This window comes from Melanotaenia boesemani, chromosome 19 (genome assembly GCF_017639745.1).
Source record: "Melanotaenia boesemani isolate fMelBoe1 chromosome 19, fMelBoe1.pri, whole genome shotgun sequence".
In the NCBI taxonomy this organism is placed as follows: domain Eukaryota; kingdom Metazoa; phylum Chordata; class Actinopteri; order Atheriniformes; family Melanotaeniidae; genus Melanotaenia; species Melanotaenia boesemani.
The window spans coordinates 20,012,114-20,022,964 of NC_055700.1; positions in this window are offsets into that span (position 1 = coordinate 20,012,114).

Here is a 10,851-nt window from a genome sequence, read left to right on the forward strand (position 1 = left end):
GGCTCCAAGGCTCTCTGACAAATTAGAAGCTTTTTAGTAATTCATAGTGAGGCACAAATAAATTGTATGTAGAGTTTAGGAAGGTGGGGTGTTTCCTACAAAGCCTGTTGAGGCCTTAAACAACATTTTGCCCTCGGTGTCTGACTAACTAATAACTCTTTGCACAGCTTTGCTTGATTCATTTGAGACACTGCAGAAAATACCTAATTTAATTAGTCAGTCCCCTAAATAGTTTTCTGTTGTTGGCAGGAATGTTAATATTCCTATTTTGTTGCAACTTAACAGTCAAATGATGTGATTTAGTCAAGCAAGGCTTTAAGTATTAGAAAGTTGACATAACCTTTTAAAAGTGCAATAAAACATCTAGTATGATGTTTTAAATGGGCTGATTTAATAAGCACATTCAGTAGAAATGAGCCATACAATCCAAACTGTTAGCATGTAAATAGTTTTGTGGTACAATATACAATAATTTTTAATCAGATATAAAATAAAGGGTATTTTGTTGATGCCCAAATCCCTTTTGGTTATGTTTTAGATTTAAATCCTTAAAAACTTGAATCCCCTATCAACTTTCAGGTAAGATAATTTAGGTATGAACAATGTACAACAACTGCAGTAGAATGGTGACCTTTCCAGGATGTACCTACCTCCCGCCTGCTATTTGCTGGGACAGGCTCCAGACTGAACTGGAATAAATGGTATAGAAAATGAATAACTGAGACTAGTTTAGACTTAACAAAACCAGTAAAATAATTATGTTATAGAACCTGTTATAATTGTTATAAAATAATAAAATGTCATTTTAAATTGGATAAAGTGTTGCAAAAACATGAGTCACCCACTTTACTTCATTGGATGTGCACTCCTCACATACCTGAGTGGAAAAAGTTTAAGTCTTAGCTTAATTTGATGCAAGATTTTAAATTATGAAATGTCCTCCAGTAGCTTTCAATTTTGGATGAATGCTCTTGTATAGTACTGTATTCATTGTGTTGTTTCCATACGCAATGACATGATCAATAAATGACATCGTGCCAGTTTCATTGGCAGTCGCGCCTGCACAACAGTCCCACCATGTTTGACAGATGCAGGGGCATTCGTTGGCTCGCCTTTTCCCTTCAGTACCTCCTTTCCATCATTTAGAGACGCCTTTAAATGTATCTTTGTTTCAGAGCTTTTTAAATAGTTTTTTTTTTCCAAACTGTATCTAGTAATGAATCTTCTGAGATCATCTTTATTACTAAATGTTCTGAAGACTCTTGGGTCTAGATTAAAAATTCAAGTAACAGAAAATATCTGGATTTATACTGATGAAGAGACAAATTTTAAAGGAATGTATTTAAGTGTTAATGTATTGGAGATAAGTTGTTATGTGTACAGCATATTTTGTGTGTTTTGCAAGGGGGGTGAGATTTGGCAGCCAGCAATTCAGGTAAGTGACATTCTAATGGATGTTTTTCATCACTCCAATTATCTTGGGTTTTATACTTGTCAATTAACAGTTTATGATGTAAAAAAAAACAGTGATGAAACAGCTTGTGAAATTGCAGAAAGGCAGTGACTGAATTCAAAAAACAGAATTTCAAAGAAAGGTTATTCGATGGAGCGAGTGGCCAGGATAGCACTCAGATCATAGTTGTCCCATCTGGCAGTCACATAACTCTGTACTCCAATTCCACAACCTTCAAAATGTGTAATTTCTTTGCATGTGTCATCCAAAAAAAATAATATATTCATATTTTATGAAATGCTGGTGCAGAGTGTCTCAAATACTGTTCTCAAGATATACCTTACAGATTTAGGATTATCACTGGTTTAACCTGCTGAGCAACTTCCAACACCAAACTTGTGAGCATGCTACAAACCAGGGATACAGACAGTCCACTTTTAAATGGTGAACTACCATTACAAAAAATAAATAAAATTAAAAAAATAATAACAAAAGATCCTAACCCTAAGATAGGAGATTGGTGTTTCCAGTCAGGGTAACAGGGTAAAAGCCAGAGCAGGAGTAGCAGATTGAAATCCAGGACAATTACACTGAAGCACAACCCACAAAATTCTGCCACCCCCACTGTCTCTGCAAGGCACGTGAGGGTGCATATGGACTTTTTCAAAATCCTCTAAAATAAATATGTTTTTGAGTCAACCAATCAGATGAACATTACAAAGTCTGTGAATTACAGCTGCAATTTATTACCTTAATTATATGTGAAACCTGCCCATAGCTGCTTCTTTAGGGCAGCGATTGGTCCAAAGTGTTGAGTTTAGGCCATTAATAGACCGCCTGGGGTCAGAGAAGGTGAAATTTCTCATAATCCATCTCACATCTTTTTCTAGACCCCAGTGGCCTTGCAAGGCAAAACCTAGCATGCACTGAAAACAAGAGTCCAAACAATATAAGAAAAGAAGAAGTGAAAAAAATGTTTCCCCTTACTAGAGTAAGAGTCAGATCAGTCAGTCATCAAAGGGAAGTCTTCTTTTCAGTTACTCAAATTTCTTTTGCCATTTTGCACTTTTAAAGCAACTCACATTAGGCATTTAAACAGCAGTTTCTACAACGAACCACATCTTTGCTAGTTCATTTACCAGTAGTATTAAATATAAATCTATTTTTAGAAAACATATTCACAGGTCAGTTTGTAATTGTATTGAAGCCAAAACTAACAAAATAGACAAGAGGAATTATTAAGACTTTAAAATAAAATGTTGGTAATGTTATGACCCCTTCTGCTTTGTGGCTGTGTTTTGTTAATTATGTTTGTGTGCAGGTGCAGCTGGGGTATTCGGCGGTGCGTATAAAAGACCCGCCTACGATCGGCCTCCCTCTCTTCTTTCCTTGCTCCGCTCCCAGGCCGCACCTGTGCCGCTGCACCTCCTTGTTGTGTTTGGTTTAGTTCTACATCATACAACACTGCATTCATTATATTTATACACACAACCAAGCATGCCCTGACATTACTGATATTGCAGACAATCACACTTCATGGTTATATTATTTTGTCTTAATTTTGGTTTAATAAATAATTATAATTGGTTTTCTTGGTTGTTCGGCGTTGATTTGTTATAACCGTGAGCTGGGTTGTAACAGTAAGTTAAGATGATTGTCTTGCTTCATTTTACAACCTACACATTTCGTGTGAGTCATCTGTGAACTGTTGAGCTGAGAGTGTAGAGTACAAATGATGGGCAGAGAGAAACTGTTTAAAAAAAGAGATATTTTAGACAGCTGCTGAGACATTGAAAAAGAACCTGTTATATAAACGCAAGTGGAGGTAAGTGAAAAGGGCAGATTTAGGTTTTTAAAAACACCACATTTACTGCATTCAAATCAATGTCAAATGTCCAGTCCTTCAGACCAGAGCTGTATTTTATCTCACAGACATACAGTCTCTGTTCACCCCCCTTTGGACCAATGCCCCAGATTTCAAAACCCAGATTCAGCAGAGGAGAACAATGCTGTTGTTTACTGTTGGTCACCCCAAAGACAGCATGGTGCCATGCAGATGAAGGAGTCGGCAAGGGATAAGTCCTGTTTACTTTACCCTGTCTGTATTTAGCTCCATTTTGTGCTATCTTTACTTTAATTTGCTCCCCATTTTGCATATTTACAACATTTCGTTTTTCTTTTTCTCACACAAACTCATTCGGTACAGGAGCAAAAACAAAACAATGTTATTGTCCAATCATAAAATCTGATTATGCCATAAACAAAAATTGATTTTAAACATTTATGAACCACCATGTTTCCAAAACAGTCAGGAGATTATGGAATATAAAGAGAAACAGAAACAGAATGCAATTGCTTGCAAATCAATAAAAATCCTCAAAAAAATTTACTTTAACCTTCTGTATGAAATTTAAACAGCCAAGTGATGCCATTGTTATTAGTGAACAAGCCATTTTTGGTCGTAGCCAATCAATGAGCCAGATTTTCATTTTCATTCCTTTTCCATGCATTCAGATATTTCTTCAGAATCTCTTAATTTGTTATGTAATTTGTGGTAAGTTATTAAATCCACACATTCTGGGTATTTTCACAGAAAGAAAAACTATCCATATTTTTATTATTAATGCAATTAGTTATTTTTATTTTAGTTTCAACCTGTCATGTCTGATATTTTGACTCTGTTATTTTCAATTAATACAAGTCTTAAATGATTAATGAAACATAACTTTCAGTTTAATTAACAGGGCTGAAACAGGTTTTAACCCTCCAGCTATTTAAAAAAAATGTACTAATAATGCATTAAAGCCTCTTCCTAAAAATTTTGTAGGAAGTAGTTTAAAGGGACATTGTGTAACATTTTGTTGTTTACTGGCCAAAATAAATGTCTGCATGCATGTATGTGTTATCATTGGTGTATTAGGACCTCCGCAAATGATCTGAAACATTCTTGTAAGCAAAGAATTTTAGATTTGAAAATAAACGAGGGAGGCTTATTACCCCGGCAAGTTGGAAAAAATTGTTAAATTGTTATTCACAAAAATGTAGAACCATGCAAATGCTGCAGTATCATGGGAGCAGTCTTCACAACTACCAAAAAAGCAGAACAGGGGATTTAAAAGGCAGCGTGACCAAACAATACAAAAAAAGGAGGACCGGCACTGGTTTAGCCTTAACCAGAGAGAAGGAGCTCCAGAAGGAGAAAGATTTTAAAAGGATGTTGAAGCTGCCAGCTTTCTCCTTAACAAGTAAGTCAACAGTACCACCTAAATGAAATAAACTTCATGTTCCTTTGGTTTGTTAGACAGTGTTGCTCGCTACCATGGATGGCTTACATACAACAGCTCCTTTGGTACAGAAATGTGTGTTTACATGGTTGCAGTCACTTTCATAATCATGGTAAATGCTGGCTTTTTACAGTCGTGGTAAAGCCGGTGGGATCCTTTATATACTGGCTTTTACTGTAACTGGCCAGTTTCCATTCCATTAAAGATCCATTCCCACTTTGAGAACCATTCTTCTAAACACAGAGGAACGATATCTGACACTTAAATGGGATTTGGTTTGCAGCGTTTATGAAATCACAAACCTCTTCACCCGAATGAACACTCCATGAACTATCGGATCACATGCTTTCATCTGTGTTGTCGAGGCATTTGAGCTACCGTTGTTGTAATACATGTTTGAGAAAGTGCATGATACGTTAGAATGCAATACACATTTCCAACGTTAGATGGCAGTAAGTCCTACACAATGTCCCTTTAAAGCTCTTAGATTTAATCATGATAAAAAGGCCTTTATCACAGTATATTTAGCTGGTGCTGAGGTAAAGAAGCAAATTAGGTAGAATGGAATATGAGCTAAGTGATTTATTTTCCTGTCACCATTTACTGTACAAAATAGGGATGTTAAGGTGACAGAATAAAGCTGGAGATATTTTTTTTAAGTAGGTTCAGATCTAAGCAGTGTTTTCCCTGTGACTGATTTCTTGTCCTTGCCCTGAATTTTTTGCAATATTGCAAACTCTACTACAATTCTTTGTTGTTTAGATGCCCTGTCTTGTTACTGCTGCACTGTTAAAACATTCATACTTGTTTTTTTGTTAATTCAAGTAACCTTTCAGATCTACAGCCTCATCCAAAGTGCCATGTTGTGAAAGCCATACTGTGTCAGGTAATTGCTTTTGCAAACATCAGCAATTCTGAATCAATACCTCTCAGTCATCTCAGTAAGATGCTGATTACACAACCTCATGTGCTATGATACTAATGGAGACAAAATAATGCTAATATAAGTGTAATACAATCTTGTGACAAATTGTAAAATCTCTTTGTTGCTCCAAATGAAACTAGACTGCTGTTTCACGAGGCTCAAAAACTGCCCAAGCTGTTTCAAAGTTTAGGTGTAGCTGCATCTTTTGCTGTAGCTGTACGTGTAGAGAAAAGAAAACTCCAACATGTTGAATAATTAAAAAAAAAAAAAAGAAAGAAAGAACAAACAATAAAGTTCTAAAATCAACACTAAAATGAAATTGGAGATGTGCAAAGAAATCAGAGGACCGAGTGGCATGATGGAGTTACAGTTAGCTGCTAGTGGTGCAGCATCTGTTTCAAGTCCTGGCCATAGATTGATCATAAAAAGTTCCAGAGAGACAGATATAGGGATTGTGAAACATGTTTTAATAATCATAAGCCTGGATGAAATAATGCATGAACTTTCTCAAAGTCAGCAAAGTAGAGAAACTGTTGGCAAGGGCCTTCAAATGGAACAGCAATTATTTGTTTACCCAGGGTAAAGTTGTCAAAATAACCCCTAGTGCCTGTGCATATGGTGTTTTAAATGTTTCCAAAGGGCCAATATCACCAGTAAGGGAGGTCTGAAGGTCAGAGATTTCAAAAAGAGTCTCTCTTCTTTTTGAGGTCAGGTCGGTTACCTGTTTAAATGCTCAATAACAGATACACAAACACATGTTTTTGAGCCATACATAGTGAGGTTACTGCATTTCTTTAATTATTAATGCATTTTTGGACAATTAGGGTTTTATAAACATTATTATTGATTTTTTTTACGGTTTATTGGTCTAGGTCAGGGGTGTCCAAGTCCGGTCCTCAAGATCTACCATCCTGCAACTTTTAGATGCAACCCTTCTCCAACACTCTTGAATCAGATGTCATCTGCATGTCATTCAGCTCTGCAGAGGCCTGGTAATGAGCCAGTCATTTGATTCAGGTGTTTTGGAGAAGAGTTGCATCTAAAAGTTGCAGGATGGTAGATCTCGAGGATCGGACTTGGACACCCCTGGTCAAGAAAACAAGACAAACTGAAAACACCGGCCATTAGGGCTGTTAGAAGCAGTGTGAAACAAGATTAAAAGAAATGAAGTGCGAGGCGACTTTGATGTACGTTTGGAGAACTAGTAGTTAAATATTCGATATGGTACACAAAACTGGAAATGATTTGTTTATGTTTAAAAAAAAACAAACAAACAAAAAACCAAAAAACAAACAGGGTTTAAACAAACATATTTACCTTGCAAAGTAAGGGCTTGAAGAGGGAAATTAGTATAGTGCTTGTCAGCCCTGGTGAAGCCCAGAAATTATGCTGTCTGCCATGACAAGTAATCCATCATTTTCAACAGAGGTTGTACTGGAGGATAGGGATGTGAGCCAGCACAGTAAATTGTCCCAGCATGCTGCTTATACTGAATGCAAAGAGAATTTAAAATTTAAAAAAAAACTATAGATTAGACCTTATTATGTGCACAACATACAGCCGGCAGTTAAAACATACCAATCAGATTTTAGGAGGACAATGTGAAATCAGAGAGGTTCCATCAAATGCTGTAAAATAAACCTTATAATTTTTTTCTTTTTTTCTTTTTTTTTTTTGGACAGGTTAGCATTAAAAAAAAAAAAAAAAACTTGTCTAACAAGAAGTGTTAAAAAAGAAACTTGTGACGGGTGCGGGAGGAGTAATAGCATGGCCTGCAGACATTTAGGTGTCATTTCCTTAAGAAAGAAGCAGCAGAAAGAAGTAGCTGAAAGAAGGGACATATTAAAGGAATGTCATTAGATATTGGAAATATTGGGTCTTGTAGCTTGTTCTGGCAAAAACATTTATGTATTTTTGTTAAAGTAAAGAAAGCTGAAAAAATCTCTCCCTCTCAAAATACAATTCAAGACACAAGTTCAGAAACACATGCTCTTAAAAATAATTGGGGTTAACTGTGTCATATTTACACATTTAAAATAATTTCATATTCAAGAGTATGACTTTTTCTTTTTATCAATGTTTATGGGGGAAATGCTACAGACTTTTCTTTTTTTTTAGGAAATCAGAAAGGACCATTGGGTCTGTCTTATTGGTGGTGAGAGACCATCTGATCTAACAGATGTTTCGACATATGCATACGTATGTTAATAACCTTTCCATATGGTTTACTAGCAATGATAGTATGCTCATGTGGGCTGTATGAGAGCCGTTTAAACTAGTAATGTGATCAGACCCCAATATCTCTGTGTTGACAATGAAAGATTGTTTATTTGGACAGTCTGTCATTGACAATAAGCAATATCCCATCAGCTTAAACCAACACAGATATCTGAGATTTTGAACCTACTCCAAAAATAATCACATATCTACCCATTAGCCCTAACTGCTTTATTCTACAGGGGGGTGCACTGCGCTGGGCTTTCCCAGCTGAGACTGAATAAGAGGAAGACCATGGACAGGTTGCATCTGCATCAAATTACAAACAAAAGGAGACAGTCAACCATGCAGGCTCACACCCTAAACAGATCTTCTCTTCAGAAACAAATGCAGCAAGGACAGAAAGACAGCACCTGGCTAGCAGATTAGTAGAGGTGGGAAATTTTAGGCACATCACATCACAAAGTGATGATTCACATAGCTGCTGTCATGGAAGTTCTTCATAAAACCATTGGTGAGAAATAAATCCATAAAGCTCCATTATGTAATTTATTATGCTGCAGGCAGGAAAAACTGATTTAACAGAGTGCAAGAGTCTGCAAACGTTATTTAAACAATTCCTTCTCCCTCCTTTTTTACTCTACTTAAATTCTTAGCCAATCCCCGCAAGTGCTGAGTGTATGGACAGTACATGCATGAAAGCAGTAACTCTCACTTCAATAAGACTGCAGCTAGTCGGACTATAGCCTAAGCTAACCTTCGCCTGGAGTCGGACTGGGCTCTGAAGACTCTTTACAAATATACAGCATAAGTGTTATCTGTCACTCTCAGATGAAAGTTGACCTTTGCATTAATATGAATCATTGCATTAATATGAAGATAAATGAAAATGATATTAAAATGATCAGAATGTAAATTTCCCTAGTACTGCAATGCAATTATAAAATTAATATTGATGCATTGTTTTTCCCAATTTATTTGCACATTGATTCTGAATTGATCATATTTGCATCATGATGCATCAAAAAATGGACTTTTAGACTCATTATTTCTCTTGTGAGACGACAGTGCTTTATCCTCAGCTCCAGCATGCTAGTCTAAGTAAACTTACATCACAGATTTAACAAATAGTTGGAGAAATACAATTTGTTGTGCAAATTACAATTGTTGTGCTTCACTTAAGTCCTTAAATTAGTATGAAAAATAACATTGCAGATGCTATAATGGAACATTAAAGGTGTAAAACACCTGTGTTTGTACTTGTAGGCCTTATAATGTGGTAATTTGTCAGTCTTTGACAAACTAAAAATAGTCATTTTCTCTAAAAAACAGATGCAGACCTGAGCAAGCACAGCATTACACTGACGGACTCTGACACACGTTGTTAGACACAATCCCTAATTAATAGATTTGACAGACCTGACTGATCTGTTTTCTCTCACTCCCACTGTGCCACTGTGATTTCTCACTCATTAGCTACTTAAAGTGTGAATGATTCTAAACATCACTACATCAAATAAAGGTTTAATAAAATACCTATAGAGAGGCTGTGGAAACAGCCAAGTGAGGAGGTAAACAACAAGGACAGCACTTAAGTTGATAAGCCACATATAAGCTGACAGCTGTGTGGGGACAGCTATATAATGTTATTCTAATGAAGTAAATGTGTGTGTACAACAGTGGCAGCTGGTGGTTGAAGAAAATGTGAAGACTGTCAATCCAAAAAAGCTGGAGGATATCGAGGTCATGCAACCCATAAATATTTTTTTCAGAAATAAGAACAGTATATATATATATAAATGTGCCAAAATCCCTTGCAATATTCTCTTGTAGGTATTAATGCTTGTTTTTAGTTGCTTGGATAACGTTTTGGGGCACAATCTACAGATTTAGCTGCCTTATTCATTCCACTAATGCATGATCCTTAAAAGATGTAGAGGTGACTTATCTGGTATTCAAACAATATGCAATGCAACACCAATTGGTTTTTCGATTAATCAAATTTACTAATTAACTAACTTTTTCTTAAGGTTAACGTTGTCTAAAATAAAATATTTATTTATCGACTGCATTTATTTTTTTATTTGTTTCATAACATATATTAAACATTTAATATAAAGATACAGATGTAAAAATTTATTTATACCCAAACTGCTTCTAAACAGATTTTTCTTTCATAGGTTGTGGCTGAAAAATATTTTTGCCAGGGAATCAAGGAAGGTTTCTAACTGAATGAAATGAGCTTGAAACTAATGTGGCAGCTGCAATAAAATCTGGTTGATTCTTTAATTTTTTCTTTTTCTATCTCCTTTCGCAATGGATTCACAGGACCACCCTTTTTGAAATAATAATACCATTGCACAATACTTTGAGAAAACATGAGCTCTTGTTTTCCATTGAGGCTGAGAAAAAGTGTTTTTTAAAAGATTATAGTTGTAATTTGTTTGGCTTATTTACTGTATCATGTCCCCTCATCCTCTTCAGCCTTTCAGGGCTCTCCATTAGCCATGTATTCCATATAGACGTTTCCAGATCATGTCATTTCCCATTCGTCTAACAGTTTCCCTCAGCAAGTTTGCTGCTTTACCAGACATCTGATGCTTCAAGGGTTCCCTCATTAAGATGCTAAAAGTTCAGCAAAGTACACTGATCTGCTCACGAGATAAACAGTGTGGCTTTACTGGTGTGATCCGCCTGTTTCATATTTCAGAAGGTCTTGTCATGGTAGTCATAAACATATTAATAACCATTAATTTCATCGAGGTTTATTTTAATGAATGCATATCTAATCCATGTCACTCATCTCAGCACTAGAATATGTACTATGTCATACATTTCTCTGAAAAATTACTCAAGATGTTGTTGCTTTAAAAGGAACTTGACCCTTTTAGATTAACCAGCCCTGAGTTACATTAGAAATAAAGAACTCGAAGCATCCAGTCATGATGATTTGTGATATTATCTTTTCTTAA